This window comes from Corvus cornix, chromosome 5 (genome assembly GCF_000738735.6).
Source record: "Corvus cornix cornix isolate S_Up_H32 chromosome 5, ASM73873v5, whole genome shotgun sequence".
Taxonomy (NCBI): Eukaryota; Metazoa; Chordata; class Aves; order Passeriformes; family Corvidae; genus Corvus; species Corvus cornix.
Genome location: NC_046335.1, coordinates 8,420,724 through 8,439,922, shown reverse-complemented (window position 1 = coordinate 8,439,922; position 19,199 = coordinate 8,420,724). Strand labels below are relative to the sequence as shown.

Below are 19,199 nucleotides of genomic sequence, written 5' to 3'. Positions count from 1 at the left end.
TTCCTCAGAGGCTGTGGGCAAGCACAGAACCTGTGCCTCAGTTTCCACATCACTAAAATGGGCATGAGGGCTTCCTCTGAAACGCTTTGACATTGCTGAAAAATACCACAACGGAAATATTATTAGCAATAAGAAAAAAAATATTCTCTTTTTCTCTTTACTGTTTGCAGTCATACTAGAGTCAAAACAAAAGGAAGAGGGGAACTTGCAAGGAATTACTCTTCCCCTAAGGCCCCTCTGAACCCAAGCCGCAGAAAAATCTTGAAAACCCCAGGAATGTATCTGAAAGGAAAAGCGCAAACCTTATAGTGAGAAGATTGCTCTGGCAAGAAAGGATTAAGATCCTTATTTTCTCCTACTCCTTATTTTTATCCTTGTAAGAATCATAATCATCAACAATAAATTACACTCGTTGCAAAGTCAGCAGTGAGGAATATTACACCGGGAGCATCTTAATGCAAGTCACTCCCTGAATCCAAAGCAAAGCAAGTGGAGCCCATTGGGAGCTAATGAACAACAGGTTTGCTCTAGTTAGGGAGCAGCTGTCTGCATAAACAAGTGACTAACCCTCTTCCCAGTTGTACATCCTGCTGCTCAACTCCAGCCATTTGGTAAGAAGTACATCTTCATGTCTTCATAACTATCTTACACTGCAGATATTGACTCTGTGCTTACACTTCTGGTGGTTACCTTGCATGTGTGTGGGGCACAGTTTTTGAGCAACTTCCCCCTCAAAGAGGGGGTATTTATATTTGTAAGTATTTATAGCACACAAGGGGAAATATCAGGTCTCCTGAAACATTCATTGAAATCCCTGTTTCCAGTGTAATAGTGACCAATAAATAAAATTCCTATTTTACAAAACAACATATCCCCATATTAGTCCATTAGCAACACAATCAATGAAAAACTGGGAGTATTTACATGATCCAAATAACAGAGTTAAGGCATTTTTTTAATCTGACTTAAAATTCTAAACCCTATGCCATCAAAATACAGCTTCTCTTTCAAGGCTAAGGAGAAGTGTGCCTATTTTTAGCATGTCAGTAATCAGAAGGAAATGTGGACAGCCTGTATTGTGGTCCTCAAGCATCATTAGCTTTCCCAATAAAACAAAAGGTGGAGTAGTAGAGCACTGGAAACAGCTTCACGGTTAATTGCAAGTTAACGGATTCAACTGGCTCATCAGAATTGGGCTGATGTATTGGGTCAATCTCTGTTCCCTGCCCTGCCTAAGTGGTGCCAGTGCTTGTCTGGCTGCATTGAGATGTGTGTATGTTTATGTATGTATTCATCGGGGAGGGGAGGCTGGACGTTACAAGGAGAAATTTCACACAGAGATTTCCTTTTAAAATATACCCATGAGCTCATTTGAACATTATCAGCAATGTAAGTTGCAGCTGCCTTGAAGTTATACCAAAGCTTTAATCTTTTTAAGAGCATGGATTTCTCCACACAGTCTCTAAAGTATGATCTTTGGAGATACATTATTATAAGCCTATTTATCATTCAAAGCACATTAGCTGTTTCTTGCATAGTAGTACTTCTTAGTAGGATTTTTAAAAATAATACTTTCCTTTACACAAACCCTGTAGCAATTTAGATGAGCATTCTGATTAAAAAAAAAGAGCTTCCTAATTAATAGTCTTACTGATTCTCCCTATAGCTTAATTAAAATAAACAAGCAGCAGAATTTTAACATGAGCATTTCTAATAAGATTTTTTTTCATCAGCTCATTTTACTCTTAGTATTTCTAGCAGAAAGTGGCTTATTTCTCATTAGGCTTTCTCATTTCTCATTAGGCTTTTCCATAGGGCTGAATCCCTCACTTGTCCTGTTAGGGTAATTACAGACATATGTACAAGTTTACCACAAAGATTGTGAAGTCCTAAAGGGGATACATTACGTTTTTTCCATAAATTAAATGTGAGCCTGCTTTACCTTTGGGGAAACCGCTTATTTGTGAAAAAAAAAAAAAAAAGAAAAAAGAAAAAAAAGGAAACCAACAAAAATTAATTTAAGTAAACTGCAAATGTGGTTAATATTAATTTTTTATTATAGGCCTTTGGCTTATTTATTTTAACTGGCACCATTTAGTATGTAAATCAAATGTTATTTACTGGTTGATTTAACATTTAATGTTTTTAATAGAAACCATTCTTACTAAATTAAAATTGAAAACAAAAATCAAATTTTTATTACTTTTTTTTTCCCTTAGATGCATTGGTTCACAATTTTAGTGGGGCTGTAAGAGCTGGAGATGATCATCACTATGAACTGGTAGGTTTCAAAGACAAACTGCTCCAAATTATAGGAGATGCTTTACAGGTATGCTATGGACTAGAGATGCATCAATTGCAGGTTTTAATGCAGCTCCCTTAATGAGATTTTTCTGTGTTAGTGACTGCCCAAAATTGCTGTGTCAGGAGGAAAATGGTCATTCATAAGTATTAATCTAGCCCTTTGAGAACATAAACATGGTGTATGTACCAAAAAACTCTCATCCTGCACTGCAAACGCAAGTCCCCAAATAGTTAACTGTATTCAAACTGCTGATGCTATTATTGTGTGTTTTATTAAAGGCTGGAATGGCAGGGGGCTTTGTTTCTGCCTACATATAGTGCCTAAAAATGCTGCACCTACTATGTCATTTCTGGAGCATTGATAGTCTGCTCACTGCTCCCCTTCTAGCACGTGCTGTTCCTGCCATTTTTGATGGCCATTGCTGGAGAGATTGTAAAGACAGAAATCACACAACAGCTCCAGCTACTGAGATTAAGTGTCCCACGACACTGCTCATCCACAAGAAATGCAACTGTTTGCAAAAGAAAGGTCTCCTCAGTCAAGAAAACAAAGCCAAGCCCTGAGTCAGCAAATGGTCTACTAACTTTGGCAGGACTGTCTCCATGTTTAAAACTGGGCATACATGGAAGAGGGGACTTGTGCACAGCCTTTTGCAAGAGGCTCTGGGAGAAACTGTATAGTCTCAAGACAAACATAAAGATTTTCCCTAAATTAAAATTTGTTTTAAGGGCAAAATAAGAAAGACCATCTTACTCATTTAAATGCTTACTAGTCATTTCCATGTGTAGTCACAAATACCCAAGCAGCTCACCCTGAATCCTCCTCCTCAGCTGTAGCTTGTTTACTTTATTAGGCTATTTTGAGTGTTTCTCTTTAAATCCCTCCTGCACCTGTCTGCACTCAAGGTAAGTTGGTGCAACATGGTCTTTCAGGATTAAGTGACTGTGTCCCTGCTGTTTGAGATGCCCCATCTATAGAGCAACTGCAGCAACTTCTGTAGGAGGCATCCCTTTACCCCTTCATTCCCTGCACAAAATGGGTGATCAACAAGGGGGAAAAAACAACCAGGTAGGGATTTACTATGCTGATAGCATTTGCTTTCTTTTTTTGTATATTGCAACAAGAATGTAGAAGGATCAAGAGAAGTCAAAAAGGAGCCTTATGTCCAGCAGGACTTCCTTCTCCTGACTTGCACAGCTGAAACCACCACAAACTGTCACTTGTAAAGCAGTTAGAAATATTTCTGTTGCTTACCTTAAGAGGAAGGTCACTGTTATTTCTGTGTCTCTGTAGGAGTTACCAGTAGAGAGCAGTTGTGAGGAGCTTTGCTAATCCATGCACCTCCTTCTTGTCTTGTAGAGCAGGAAAATGGGACCGGGGCAAGCCATGCAGAGTCTGCTATCAAGCATGCACTGCTCAAATCATCACAAAACAGTGTCTAGAAGATCTGTTCCAAAGGTGAACAAATGCATCCAAGTTAATATGGACTGGGAAGAGGAGAACCCCAGTGCAGACCTGAGCCTTTCTCCAACAACTGGCCTTTCTGGGAAGTCAGAGCCATGTCCAGGGAACACATCACCTTCCCAGAAAGATGTTTTTTCTTCCTCCCAAGGACAGTCTGTCATGCCAGCTCTGCTGCCACAGCTGCCAGCCCCTCCACCCCTACCTCCTGGGTGTAAGGTGCCTCTTCCCCCTGTTTCTGTGCCTGGCATAAATGCCCCATCGCTCCCATCTCCCCAGCCATGCAGCCATCCTAGGTGCAGTCATGTTACCTGTGGATGTGGGGAGCAGCCCCACGCTAAGAAGACACCGACTCTGAGGATGAAGCTGTTTCACTGGCAGAAGCTCCCCTCTGACGTGGTGAGACGTACGTGCTTGTTTGTAACACTGGGCAGATGGGTTCATGCACTTTGCAGCCAAAGGAAAACACTGATGTTGGGGGACTAAGCCTTCACTCCTAAGTCACATCACACAGGTGGTCCCATTGCTTGCTCTCAGTCATCATCACAAATAAATATGGAAAGCCTGTCCTTTGCCAATTAGTGGAGGAAATAGTAGTTTGGGAGAAGCTCTGAACTGAGGCTCTGTGGCTGCTAAAGTTACCTTCTCTTAGCCTGTCAATCTCTATTTGTTCCTTGTTAAAGGGGTGTTTTAAGTCTGAACTGATTAAGGTTTGCAAAGCACTCTGAGTGTGTTGAGTGGAAAGATCCTTTGAATGGTCATGTTCTGCGGTTCTTCTTAATGAACTCCTGGCACACCACCAGTGAGTGAAGCCTCAGCTGAAGCTTTTTATTTGCTTTTTATTTTCTCACACAGCCAGAAGACACATCAGCCAAGATCTGAGGCTGAAAACTCTTGTCAGTAGGGCTGGGGAACATGTACCCTCATGGCAGCCCCCAACTTCATTTCATACTGACCACAGCCACATGATTTGTGTGGTGCTTCACACACACACACAAACCCACTAAGAGTCTGTGGTTACCGTGTGCCAAAGGGGCTTGCCAGTCCTGTTTAACTTCCAGTACAGAGGCTGGGAACACATTTCCATTTTTGCTGCAGTTCTTAATATTCAGTTCACACAACACAGATCTCAGTTGTTCTTGCTTGCTTATCTTCAAGACAAGGAGACATAGGGGGCAAGAACTTGCTGCTATGATAAAATATATAAACACAGATATAAAAAACCTGAGCCATGGACTGCTTTCTTGTTCAGAGATACAAGTTAAGATCCATCCCCAATGCACTCAGTGTCACCATTGCAATCTCTCCTAAAGTAAAAGGAGGTGAGATCCTGTGCTATACAAGTTCATGTTTTTGAAGTTCTGTTTGTTATTTGGATGGCTCATGGTGATTCTGGTGATAATGCTAGGCTTGGGAGGCCTTAACTCTTGCAAAAAGAGATGTTTACCTAATTGGATGCAGCATCCCCAGTGTGGGTACCACGATTCTCCAATGTGTAGCTGGTCAACAATAGCAAAAACAATTTGGAGCAGCCCATTAAGTTCATCTGTTGCCTTCAGCTCAGTGAACTGAATGTGGCAGTAGTCTTCCAGGTTTAATTAGGCTTCAAAGCTTTGGGATGCTCTCTGTGGGAGCTGTCACTCTTAAATAATTCACATTTGTCCAGGGCTAATGAGCACCATATTTCATTCATCCTTGAAAGTGTTTTCCCTTTCACAAATCACACTGCCTTGAAAGTGCTCCTCAACCTCTGTGGTCCACCTTGTGCTGTTATTCTCTTCCAGAAAGCCGCTCCATATGGGCTGTGATGCCAAGCAGCAGCAAGGAGCTTGTAGAACCTGACTACGCAAGCTTGGAGCTTCTTTTCTCTGTCCCACCACCACCACCTAAGGAGAAAACGGGGCCAAAAATAAAGAAAACAAAAGAGGTACTTGGACTGCTCACTTTTTGTAAAGAACGGCAAAATTCTTGGGAGTGAAAATCCTATTCATTCTTTATTGTTGTCAATTATTTATAATAAGAAAGTTTGAAATACTTTGATATCCACAGCTTGAGGTTGCCTTAAAAAAAAACACAGGAGAGGTTTAGAATGAAACAAGTTGAAGTAACTCTTCTGAGGGACAGGTCTTCATCTGAGACAGGGAGGACAAGGGAATTTCAATATTAATTCTTATAAATTGCGATAAACAAATCAATTTCCTTCTCTATGCCTTTGCCTCTTTCTCAAACAGATCTAATACCCTGTATTGTTGTCAGTTTCTTGGGGTTTGATCAATGAAGGTTATTGATGATGTTATTACCAAAAAATCCCCATGACTCTCACCCAATAAGCAAACAAAGGCTCTAGAAAATCTGTTGAAACCAAGGTAAATGTATTTCTAGCTGACTGATTTTTTTTTTTTTTTCCTTTTAACAGATCACATTCATAGGCCCAAAGAAAAGTCTCCTTCTGAGTATATTTCTGAAGCAATTTAAGTGGTAAGATTTGGAAAGTAACAGCTGAATTACTGATTTGACGTGTGTATGTGTTTATTCAGATATTAAATGAAATTAATTTAGCAGAAATATTTTGCAAGTACTATCTTTCTTTAACAAGAAGTCAACTTTTTTTGTCTTTTTTTTTTTAATAGTGAGATGACTGTCTTTTTCCAGACAATCAATATCATTTTTTAAACTGGTATTAAATCTAGAATGGACTACAAATTCCTAAACAGACAGTATTCATCAATAACAGTAAAATTATGTGGAAACTTCTTCTTTTTTTTTTTTAATAATATTGACATAAATATCAAGTTCTGACTGAAACCATTAGGGAAGACTGTTGAGTGGAAGTTTCAAATCACTTCATTGTTTTTAAAGAGGCATCTCCAGGGGTTCAGATCCAAAATCATATATAGTTATTTGCAGTTTTTCTATAAATAGGAAACAGTTTGAATAATTAAACAAATGGAAATTTACCAAGTCACAGCCCTCATGGAGGGGTGGGGAAGGAAAAGGAATTTTTACTAGTTTTTGGGAAAATATCTTTACTCTTAGATTCCCTGCAACTATGGCAGGATGATGATGAATGTTCTGCTCTCTCTCTGCTCTTTGTGTCATGGCCCATATTAAAAGGGTTTCAAGCAGAAACTCAGCCAAGAAGTCCCTTTTCATTAAGAATAAATCAGAATCAGTCAGGGGGATTTTTTTAATTATTATTATTCTTTTTCCATGACAAACTGCTTCTCAGTGGGGAAAATGCTATTTCCACTCCCTGCCTGATTCCCTGGGCAGTGGTTGAGCTCTCCTGAGAGCAGCTGCTGAACATGGGATCAAAGAGCTGAGCCCCCTGCACTCGTGAGGGATGAGGCTGCTCTGGAGCCGGGCGCTGCCTCTGTTAGCACTGGTGTCCAACAGAGCCCAGCTCTCCAGAGCCCAAATCACAGCAAGCTGGAATAATTTCAAACACATGTTGCCTGCCAGCATTTCAGACAAGGACTTTTGTTAAAACCTTCTGGGAGCTCTGCTGGTTTGGGCAAATTTGGAAATATATCCTCTGAGAGAAGGCAGGCAACAATATGGGATACATCATCATAAAGTCACCCCAAGACAGAGCCATTGGTTTTATCTTGTCTTTTCTGCAAATGGTGGAGGAATTCAAATGTAAACATCTTCTCAGTGACACTGGACAGAGCTTCGGGGTTTCTTGTGTAAATATGAACAGGCGCCAGAAAGCACACCTAAATTATAAGGAATATTGGTTTAGGCTTAAAAGAAAAACCTTTGCATTTTCATATCTCCACTGTACTTCTGAGGACTAAGATCCAAAATGTAATGGGAGGCAAGTGTACTATGAATTACTTCAGTTGCTCCTACAGTGCCAGCAGAAAGCCTGGGGTCTTTTCCATTTGCCATGTTACTCCCTCAGTGCTCCACAGCGTTTCTCTCCTTCCTGCAGCTCCAATGAAGACATTGCAGCCATGATTCAGAAAGGGGATAGATCGGAGCTGGATGCTGAGATGCTGAAACAGCTACTTAAACTGCTGCCTGAAGACCAGGAGGTATCTATTAATGTGTCATTCTGGTGGAGTTCAGAGCATTGTGTGTTCAGGCTGAAAAATTTGCACTGCCAAAGCAAGCAGCTATGACTGGATCCACATCCTTCTGTAGCATCTAGGTCAATGACATTCCAAGGCAGAGTGGTGGGAAGTCCACTCCAGCAACAGTCTGGGCTCTTCACACAGGGGTTGAGCCAAGAGCATGTTGGGAGTCTCGACACAGGTGTAGACAAGTGCTGCTCTCTATCCTGTTATTTTAATTAGGTGGATGAGGCATGTTAGGATTTGTGGACTTAGGTGAATAGAGAGCCTTTCAGAGCAGGTTTCAAAGAGGAGGAGGGGAAAGGACCCATCTTTTAAAGGGGTTTTTGGGTGTCTGTGCATTATAGCTTGCTGAATCCCTGCCTATAGATCAGGAATTCATCCTAGAAGATGCTGTACAAAGGCAAAAGACCTTCCAGTCAAAACAAAACCTACATGTTTGCCCTTGCAAACCAGTTCATATGCAGAATTTTTTGTTCATATGCTTCACTCCCATTGCCTGTGTGCACAGCAAGTTCAGAAAAGTTTCATGCCTGTAAGAAGCAACTGGCAGCAGAAATTTTTGTGTGGTTATTTTCCCTGTTAAATAAAATATTTGTGTGGTTATTTTGCTCTTTTATTCCCTGTTAGATAAAAAGCCTGAAATCTTGCAAAGAAGAAAAATCACAGCTAGCAAATGCAGATCAGTTTTATCTCCATCTTTTGGAAGTTCCCAGGTAAGCAAAATTTTCCTTGTCTCTTTCCGTGAGTGTGGTTCTTACAAGATTTGTCCATAAAAATTAAGGCCTCTGTTTCTTGTGCTAGAGGGGATGTTCCTGACATTCAGTCTTCAGGGTAGATCATCTGACTGCTATTTGTAGAGCTTGTTTGAGATTTTTTTTTCCTTCCCAAAGGCCAAAGAAACTTTCAGGCACCTTTGGCAAACTACAGTTAAAATAATCTTGATATGAAAAAACCCTTGCCTGCTGAACAGCTATTCCTGTATGGCGTGAAGCTGCAGACTGAATCCTGTCACCAGGCTGCTCATTCACGCCCCCCCCGGGCTTACAGATTCCAGTTCACCCACTGGAGAGCCCACAAATCCATGAGTGAATCACAGCAGTGCCTGTGCTTTCACCACCTCCCCAGTTTTTACCAAGTCAAATGAGGTGCACACAGAGAAATCTTTCTGCTGTTCACAAAAACATGGTGATACGTTATAATTAATAGCAATAGCCCTCCATAAATCTGATCAATTGCCATGCCACAACCAGACACACTTTTTTGAAAATGTGGTGGTGAAAATATGGCTTTTCATTTTCTCAAACTTCTAGCGAGATTTAAAAGTACTTTAGAAAATGTTTTCCTTCCACAACATTAATTCATGATGAGGCATGTCATTAAAAGACATCACTGCCAAAATATTTCAAATTTCTGTTTGTGAAGTTAAAAAGAAGAACTAAAATCCTGGCTAGTGTTGCCCAGGAACTGTAAAAAATTATGGCCTCATTATGCAAGGTGGTCCCTGCCAGATGTCAGTCCAGCATTGCTTTCTGAAAGAGGAGATAATTGTTTCTAGGACATCTTTGGAAATATCTGTGTTTGATTTATTTATAATCCAGTTCTCATGTCAGAGCATTAAAGAGAACATAAGAATGTTGGTACTGCGCTTTGCCTAAAATGGATGATGCTCTTGCTGAACACAACTCCATTAATCAGGCCTGTGGGGTTTGCTTTTTGTGGTGTTTGCTGTGGTTTTTTTCCACTGATCTCTTTTTAGCTACCAGTTGCGGATTGAATGTATGCTGATTTGTGAGGAAACAAAAATTCTGCTGGAGTGTCTGTGGCCAAAAGCACAAGCCATAAGGACAGCCTGTGAAAGTAAGTACATCTGTGCTGCACCAGTGCCCAGGCTCAGCCACTTTCTTCTACTTGATTAGCATCAGTGGTAGCCTATGCTAATCAAAATTAACCTTTTAATTGCTGAATGTGTAGCAAACATCAAAATGATTCTGCAAATTCCTGCTCCTAGAATACATTCAGAAGAATTGCAGTTCATACTGTTCTGCTCTGAAGTAGCAGTTCTGCAGAGAAAGAAGGAAATTTCCTTTATCATAAAATGGTTTGGATTGGGAAAGGATTATCCAGTTCCAACCTCCCTGCCATGGGCAGGAACACCTTTCACAAGGCCAAGTTGATCAGGCCCTACACAACCTGCCCTTGAACACTTCCAAGGTTCACAGAATCATTTAGGTTGGCAAAGATCTCTAAGATCACTGGGTCCAACCTTTGACCCATCAACACCTTATCAACTAGACCTTAGCACTAAGTGCCAAGTTGTATCTCAAGCACCTCCAGGAATGGTGATTCCGCCTCCCTGGGTAGTTCATTTCAATGCTCAACAACTCCTTCTGTGAAGAAATTCCTCCTGGTGTCCAACCTGAACCTACCCTGCTGCAGCTTGAGGCTATGTCCTCTCATCCTGTCACTGGGAGAAGAGGCCGAACTCCCCCTGGCTCCAACCTTTCAGGGAGTTGTAGGGAGTGGTAAGGTCTCTCCTGAGGCGGAGATGGCAGTGCCAGATCCTGCATGAATATAGGTTACATTTTTGTGTGCAGTGGAGATTTTTGCCCATAACAATGAATCAGTTCCAGTTTTTCCTGTAATGTGCACTGATGCAGTCCAGCTTAGTTCTGTGATGGAGCAGGACTCTGTGGCATACCAGAATCTGATTTGGCTGCCAGAAAAGGGCATCCCAGATGATGCTCACCAATATTTCAGGAGACCCCTCCACACAAAATTAGCCCTGGTTTTAATTTTAAGTTGGCTCTTTCTTGAAGGTGGTCTTGCATTCCAACTTCAATTCAATGGCTTTAGAGAGCCATTGATCTCCTGTTAAACACACTTAAACTGCAGATTTTGATGTTTGCACATAAAACAGCTATACCTGGATGTCTGATGTCAGTGCTATGGTCACTTTTTACTGCAGTGTAATCAACAGCTCTCTACAGTCCCACCCTGACATCCCTGTTACCCTATTGTAAGGGTCAGTGTTTCTGTCCTAGTTCTGCTAAAAACTTCTTACCCCAGATTCCCCTGTTAAAATGTGTATCTTTTGATTATTGTTCTCACTAACAATGATAATGAGGCACAAAGCCCTTTGCTTAACTAGAATAATATATGCTGGGAATGAGGGCTATGGATTTCCACAAGTTTGTATGCTTTCTTGTATGTGGTTCTTCCTCGTAAGGCAGCTGCAGGGTTGACACATCTATATTCCAAACTTAATGGAAAAACTAGTTTTCCATCTACTTATAAAGAAGAGATCATAATAGAAACTTACTCATTCCACTTCCATTCAGCTGATTTATTTCTTTACTGGTATTTTTCCAAATCCATAACAATGGTTTGACATAATATTGGATGAAAATTTTGTTACCATCACTGTCAAACCTAAGGAAAATCCTATTTCAGATAATTTAATTTATTGAAAATGCCTGTCTTCTTATTCTTTAGCAATTCTTACCAGTCACCGACTGCCAGTTTTCTGCCAATTGATTCTTAAAGTTGGAAACTTTCTGAACTATGTAAGTAAAATTATTTCTTTACTTGTTGTATTCTAAAGATAACAGAAAATACAAAGCAAGACTTGAAAACTGATGGAAGGAACTTTTTTTTCTGTATCTTCTAGGGGCATCACACTGGAGATGCTGGAGGTTTTAAAATTAGTGCCTTGCTTAAACTAACAGAAACAAAAGCAAACCAAAGCCACATTACTCTGCTTCACCATATTTTGGAGGTACAACAAAACTGAGAAATTAATCCCGTGTGCATTTTTCTCAAATATTAATTCCCCAGAAGCTAAGGGGCTTTTACCTCAGTAATACCCCACTATAGGTACCTGGAGGGTGAGCCTCTGTGCCAGAAATACCATGAAAACTTTTCCACGGCTCTCTGTGCAGATAGGATCAAATCCATATACAGTAATATTTAGAGAGGTAACACTAGGTTTCCTTCCTCAAATTCACTTGACAAGTCTGCTTGCTGTTTTCTTTCTCTTCTTCTCCAACTGCTCTCTTGTGTTGACACATATCCCAAATGCATCTGTCAAATGAAATTTATTTTTGTGGTATGAAGACAAAATCTCAGGTCAGCCTGCGCACTGTGGCAGCCCATGGGATGCCAGCCTGAGCACTTAAAATGAGTCTTTTCCTTTCATTTTAACTCCCTGTGGATGCCAACATGAGAAAAAGAATGAACGAGACTAAATTTATCCCTATGCTTGTAAGAACGAAACGGAAGTGTTAATTTTTCAGTCCTGATGTTGTCCAGCTGAGAAACTTTCATACTCTTTGACTGCCTGTGTAAGATAACCATTTTTTCCCTTCAATTTTAGGAGGTTGAAAAAAACCACACAGATCTGCTGCAGCTTCCCAGAGATCTTGACTTTGTTTCCAAGGCAGCAGGGTAGGACATTATTGTTTGGTTTTTGTTATGTATGAATTGCAAACCTCTTTAAAGCCAACAGAGAGCTGAGTCATTTTATGGTGGTGTAGTAAGGTCACAAGATTTCTCTGCTGTGGGAGAGAGTGGCTCCCTTCAACACCAAACAGTGTTGAGATTTATAATTCAACCTGATTAAGACTTTTAGGTGGGGGTCAGTGTGATTTTTCTTTCTGTGGATCCAGTACTACCTTAGAATAAAACTGTGTAGACAGTGAATTTCCCTTATTTTCAAGGACCAGATTCCTCTTCCCTACATTGCAATAGAAATATATCTTCCCTGAAGTTTCTCAGTCAGTCCAAGAAGCGTTTGGACAATATTTTTGGGGCACACAGTGTGACTCTTGGGGATGGTCCTGTGAAGGGCCAGGAGTTGGACTCAATGATCCTTGTGGGTCCCTTCCAATTCAGCATATTCTGTGATTTTTAGGTGAAAGTCCATCAGGAGGTACAGAGCTCATGTAAGGAGGGAATGAGTGGGGTGATTTACTGACAACTGGGGGACCTCAGGACTCCCTGAGTTGAGTATCAGCACATTTCTAATATATGTGTGTAGAAAGAAAAAACCTGTTTCTGGAGACTTCTGACTTTCTCCCATGGGCCTGAAAGCCTCATGACTCTATTGCCAGTTCTTTCTGTTTAGCTCAAAGGAATCACATGGAGATATGTTCAATTAAATTAATCAGAACCCACATTTGTAGCACCAGGATTAACATTTTTAATCCTGTTAGGAATTCAGAGGATTCACAGGAACCTTGTAGTGACTTAGATTTCCTTGTAACTCAAAGGAGTAACTTTTAAATCTGTAGATGTAGCCATTTATTATGTAGCTGCTAAATAATTTTTTTTTTTAGTATTTTAATTCTGTAATTAACCAGAAAAATGCTATGGCTTTTGTGAATTATCTTTGCAGAAGCTAAATTGAATGTTGTTTTGAACCATGAATTTCCTTTTGGATTGTGTCATATTAGAAATACCTTTCTTAACAGAAACTAGATCTTGCTGGCCAATGATATAAATGCACACTTATAAAGTAAGTGCCCTCTAGTTTAGTCAAACTATCAAACTTACAAAACTGATTTACCAATCAACCTGTGGAGAACTGCACACAGTGCAAATCCTACAAGGGACTCTCCTAATGCTGCTCACATCTGGATGCACTGTGAAATGCTGAGCCAGGTTTTGCTGATTCAGTAAATTTTGTCTGGCCAAGAGAGTAGCTCAGAACTACAGAAGATGTTGGTTTGGCAGTGGTTGTGTTTGGATCTCTACACAAGCTAAACTAACTCAGAGAGGAGATACAATTTTGGACTATAAATAGATTAGGGAGAAAAGGCAAGGAGGGAAAAGAACCAGCTAAATAAGGACAGTATTGGCACAGGGGAGATGAGCTTGTGGTTGCCTATGAATAAAAATAGGCTGGAAATTTTTTGGAGTTTTTTGAATACTAGGACAGTGAGGTTCCTCCACAGTCTATCCAGGGAGGTAGTGAGAGCAAAAGAACAGAGCCTTTAGCCTTTCTTAGATGAAGGTTTGAGCACATGAAAAAGAATTTATATACAAGAGAACTACCTGCAAGAGCAGGGTCTGGGCTGGATGATTAATTCCACGCTCATTTGAAGAGATGGTAACATTTATAATAATCTTTTAAGTTAATGAAAACAAAAGACTTACCCTTCAATGTACTGTCGCTTTTGTGGACCTTTCAGAATCCACATTGACGTCATGCAGGCTGAGGCAGGTGCCAATTTGAAGAAACTGTTGGAAATAGAGAAACGTTTATTTTTGTCAACAGATGATTCAAAAATACTGCATGGAAAATCTGTACAAGTAGGTAATGTGAGTGTGACATGTTTCCCATCTTTCTTCCTAAACACTCTCTTCTTAAAGGCCCTGTGATTGAGGTTGCAGCTGGACACAAAGCCCTATGGAAAACGGATCATTACCACACTCCCACTGTGCCCTGATGGAAGGAGTATCCCAGATTTTCCTCCATTTCTCTAATGTGAAAAATGAAACGTAGGCACAACTATAAATGCATACAGTGCAGCACAGAAACATGTTGTGTCTCACTGTGCTTTGTGGGGAAAAAAGTGAGTAGATATGCAATATGCTTTTCTCCCCCTACATATATTTCCTAACATCCTAGCTTTTCATATTCTCAAAATAGGTCACTTAACTAAAGCTGTAAGGTTGAAATCCTGGTGCTGCATCTCCCTTGATCAGTCATCCAGGTTGTGCCACATTTTCATGTGATTGTATGATGAAATGAGGAAAAATGCAGATGATTCACATTGTGAACCAATCTTAGTTGTCAGTTTTTTAAAAACTGACTCTTCTCTGTTAACTGGATCAAGTCTTCTGGGCAGCTCAGAATATGCTACTTTTTAATATGCATAAATTGTGTCACAAAATGTATTTTAGGGCAGCCTCAATGCTTCAAAAGACCTGCAGAAGGAATTTGCCACCATTGAAAAGAAGAAGGAAGAACTTGCTGATTATCTTTGTGAGGACCGAAAAAAATTGTCTTTGGAAGATGTATTCAGCACAATGAAAACCTTCAGAGAGATCTTCCTCAAGGCCTTACAGGTGGTTTGCATTTGTGACTCTTTAGAAATAGGTTGAGAACTTTTTTTTTAAATCAAGCAATAATTTCTATTTTCTTCTACTCTAAGCTGGGCTACCTAACCCTGGCTGCAGAAGTAAATGAAAGTAAATTTATGTGCTTGCAAACTGCAGCATAAAATGAGCATGTGCGCAAATATGAAATGTGGGGCTTTTTTGTTTGTTTGTGGGTTTTGGTTTGGTTGGTTGGGTTTTTTGTGGGGTGGGGGAGTTTGGAGTTTTTTTGCTGTGGAGAACTGTTCAAGTCATTTTCCCACTGAAAATTATTAACCAGGCCTCAGTGCAATAGGAGCTTTGTGCCTTGTGAAAGAATGAGCAACCTGACATGCTTTATAGACTTTGCTGATGGACAAAAGGTAAATTTTCCAATAGGCAAAGCCTAATTGGAAGATGTGTTTATGGGTCAGTATTTCATTGTACTAGTTAGTTCTAAACAGTGTGCTTCATGTTCCAAAAAATTCCTCTGAATCTCACAAGGGATTATATTTACTTATAGGACTTTGCTCCTTGAATAAGGAGTTAAGAGAACAGGAACTTCACCATTAAAGTTGTGTAGAGCACCTTCCAACTAGTAAACCTCTAGTAAACCTCCATTTCACATCCCTTATCACACACTTCACACCTGGACTAACGTACTTCCTTTAGGGTTTCCTTAATGCCAGGTGATAGTGGCTTCACATTCATACATATTTTAACAGCAAGAATCACCCGTTCCTGTGTTGACTCCAGGAGAGCCCCAGACTGAATAAACCTTCTCTAGAGAGAACCATCTGCATTACAAGAAAAACTGCAAGAATACAGACAGCTCAGCTGCCAAGAGAGACTGGAGGAGTGCTTTAGGGCAGATCGTAGATTCATACGAAGTTTATGAGGAAGTGACGGGAAATGAAAGATGAAAAATATATCCTCTACTGTTCCCACTACCTGCTTCTCCAGTGAGGCACTGGGCTGAAATTTTCCAAGCAGTGCAGCTACCCAGGCTCTGAAATTATGTGATACTGCCACAGTCAGTCTGGAAAATGAATCCTATAAACCACAGATGTTTTGGCAATATGCTTGATCCTTAAAGTTCCTAAAGTTCCAGGCACAAAGGAAAGAATTGGGAGAGTCAAGAACATAATGGCTCACCAAATGTAGAGAGGTATACTGGAAATGTACTGTAAAGGGTAATTCCAGAAACTGTAGTTCCTTCAAGAAACAGTCCTAATAAAGGTTATGTAGTGCCCTAGTATAGATGCAGGAGATTCAGTCTACATTTGTGGGTGCTTCTTGCTCACAGCCAGGTCAGGGCAGCTAGAAGGAAGCTTCTTCTTACATCCTGAAATGTAAACTCCCTTTCATCTCATTTTCAGTTCCACTTCTCAGCAGCACCTCACCTCAAAGGTACCACAGCTATTAGCCACATTGTCTGCACCTCTCTCCTTCACTGCAGACCTAGAATTAATCACTTCTTCCTCTTGCCTTGCTTTCTCCCTATCACTGCAGTAAAGATACTATCTGTGCTTGAAACAGCAACATGCTGGAAAGCTGAAGGTTTTAATTTTTAAAGCATCTTTTTGTTCTGTGATTTTGATTTTTACACTAGAATCAGCCACAGGCATCATCTCTTCCCAGTGCCATTTATTTTAGGCTTTAATGCTAAGGTGTAACTTTATTTTGAGATGAGTCTTCTGTGTAAAGCAGGTCTCTCCGCACTGTCAAAATCGTTAGTACTATCTTTTCATTCCCACATCAAATAAGAAAGGAAATAGTTTCAATAAATAGTGATCCTTTATGTCTCCTAAGCTTATCTACAGAGATTTGAGGTTTGTTACTTTCTTTAAACAAAATCTTTCTCCTTTCCCTGAGGGTTCTTTTTGATCTCTTATCCTTCAGGTAACAAAAACTGAGTTACACAAATGGAATTACTTTAATAAGACTCTGCCATCTTTCTCTCCATCTACCTGGAGGAAAAAAAACAAACCAACAAGGCCTTTCCAAACACCCAAATGATCTCCAAAACTGACACAGTGAAAGGAGGCAAGGAAGCTGGTTTGTCACCCAGGGCTGGTGACTGTTTTACCAGTTCTCAAAAAATAAAAGAAGCAGATGGCAGGAGGAAAGAGACAGGGAGAAAATAGTTTCTCAGCTCAAAGACAAAAAATCAGAATTGGAGTTTTGCTGAGAACTCAGTGGTAAAATTGTGGGGGAAAGAATCACTGTGTGATTATAGGGGATTGTGGGAAGCATTTGATTTCCCTTAGCATTTGCAGCTGTTCAGAGAAGGGAGCTCCCAGCAAAGAGATGGTCTAATCTCAGGAAAAAGAGAAAAAAATGTTCAACAAAAACTGCTCTAGGAAGTATTCCGTTGATGACAGAAGTTATACAGACAGCTCTGCACAGGGATAGTTCCTCTGTGTACTCCCCTAGGACAACCAAGCTGGAGCAGCTGCTCCTCAGTAGGGTGCATATGGTGTTGGAACAGGATGTGCTTCAGATAGCATGGGGATAAACAGTTGTCCTGGAGCATCTTTTAATTCAAAATTCAAGCAAGTATCTAACATCCCACAAAGTGCAAATCTAAAGTGGCACTCTCTTTCACGGAATCTCCTCCCTGTACCTGCCTTCAGTAATCCAGGAAGGTGGAGAAGGAATTGTGAGTATTCATTCCTCTGCCCTACTACCACTGGACGTTTTTGGGCTTTCTTGTGTCGAAGAAACTTTGTTAAGTGTGTTTACATTGAATTGTTATGTTGTTTGGGACTTTTTTACAATTTTTCTGATGAAAAATTTGTTTCAGGCTTGCTCAATTGATAAATATATTCCTAATGTGTTTTAGCTTGTTCTCACTTCTGTGCGTGCTGTTCAGCTAGCAGAACAACACATCCCTGAATTCACCTCCTTTATTTCTTATGGCCTATTATGTAGAGACATTCTTCCAGGGCCCACAGATCTGCAAGTCTCTCAACAGCCGTAATATCTCAAAGATATTATGCTAAGACACAGCAGGAATTTATCAGGCAAACACATAGGAGGCATATACTGATGGAAGGCTTCCAGCCCCTCCATAAGACTTCACCACCTGTACCCCATTCTTTCAGAAGCACCCTCTATTCAGGGCAAATAGATTCTTTTCTTTCTCTGTCAAGAATACACTGAATTTTTTTTCCTTCTCAAGGCCTCCAGTGGAAGTCCCCAAAACCTTGAGCCTCTAATGCTCCCAGATTTAAAACAGACTAACTCTGTTAATGTTCACAAGTTTTCTTTATTTGTTTAAAAATTCTTTGAATCAAAAGATCCTAGACTTTTACTTTCTATAAAGGCTGGTTTCTATAAACTTGTGCACGTTTCCTGGGACTTCTTCAGCTCATCTTATGGAAATAGTCCCAGATGATCCATAGCAATCAAACAGATTTATCACTATACTGGGAAATTGTATTTTCTGCTTCAAACTCTCTGCAAAGGAAAACACATGTCTCATCAAGAATCCTATCTGCACCGAAGCATCAATGCCTTCCTGGATGTTACTAGGTTTTGTCATATGATACAGCAGCGTATTAAGTACTGATCTACCTGCAACTTGTATATTAGCTATTCACTGGTTGCAATCAAAAGCTTCCAGGTTGGATGGCAATGTTCTGGTGATGAATGCAGGTCTGGAACAAGAACTGCATGAACATTTAAGAAAATGTTCCACTACAGTTATCTCAGTTGTTCAGAACTATCTTCTCCCACTGTTGTGCTACTTACCAAAAGCCAGAAATACTCTTCCACTGGGTAATGGTCTTCTTTTGCTAGCAGTAATCATTCCATTCCTTTTTCTTCCTCCATTAATCATATTATTTTGGTACCAGCAGCTCTGTGGAAACCAGAATCCTGCCTATCTGCATAAATCCCAACGGGATTTATGCCATTCTGGCAGTTGTGTGAGTGGTACCAACAAACATCCAGCCTGGATTCTGGCCCTGAACAGTAGTGCAGAAATACTACTGGCAAATTTAATGAGAGCCTGAAGAGAAACTGAATTGCTGTTTAACACAGCTGAACAGTTCCTGAAAATTCTGGTAGAAATCCCTGAATACAAACAAGGTTGCTATGGGATAAATCTCTAGAATGCTAATTAAGTTAAACTAATGCTCTGTTTTCTGGACAAAGGGACTAATTAAGAAGAATGCATTTCAGTCCATAGTTGAAAGTTGCAGTTAAAGCTGATGAAATAGTTTGCTGGTAACATCATCACATGGAGAAGGCCAAAGGGATTGACCAGG

At 40.2% G+C, this 19,199-nt stretch overlaps 1 long non-coding RNA gene across 1 annotated transcript; it reads right to left on the bottom strand.

Annotated features, from left to right (window-relative positions):
- Nucleotides 1–3,347: 3,347 nt before the first annotated feature.
- On the bottom strand, nucleotides 3,348–18,819 carry LOC109143811. The gene is made up of 4 exons (XR_002044183.3): nucleotides 18,682–18,819; nucleotides 14,002–14,085; nucleotides 4,078–5,652; nucleotides 3,348–3,752 (listed from the first exon to the last, which is right to left on the bottom strand). It is a non-coding gene; the product is annotated as an uncharacterized LOC109143811 (long non-coding RNA).
- Nucleotides 18,820–19,199: the final 380 nt, after the last annotated feature.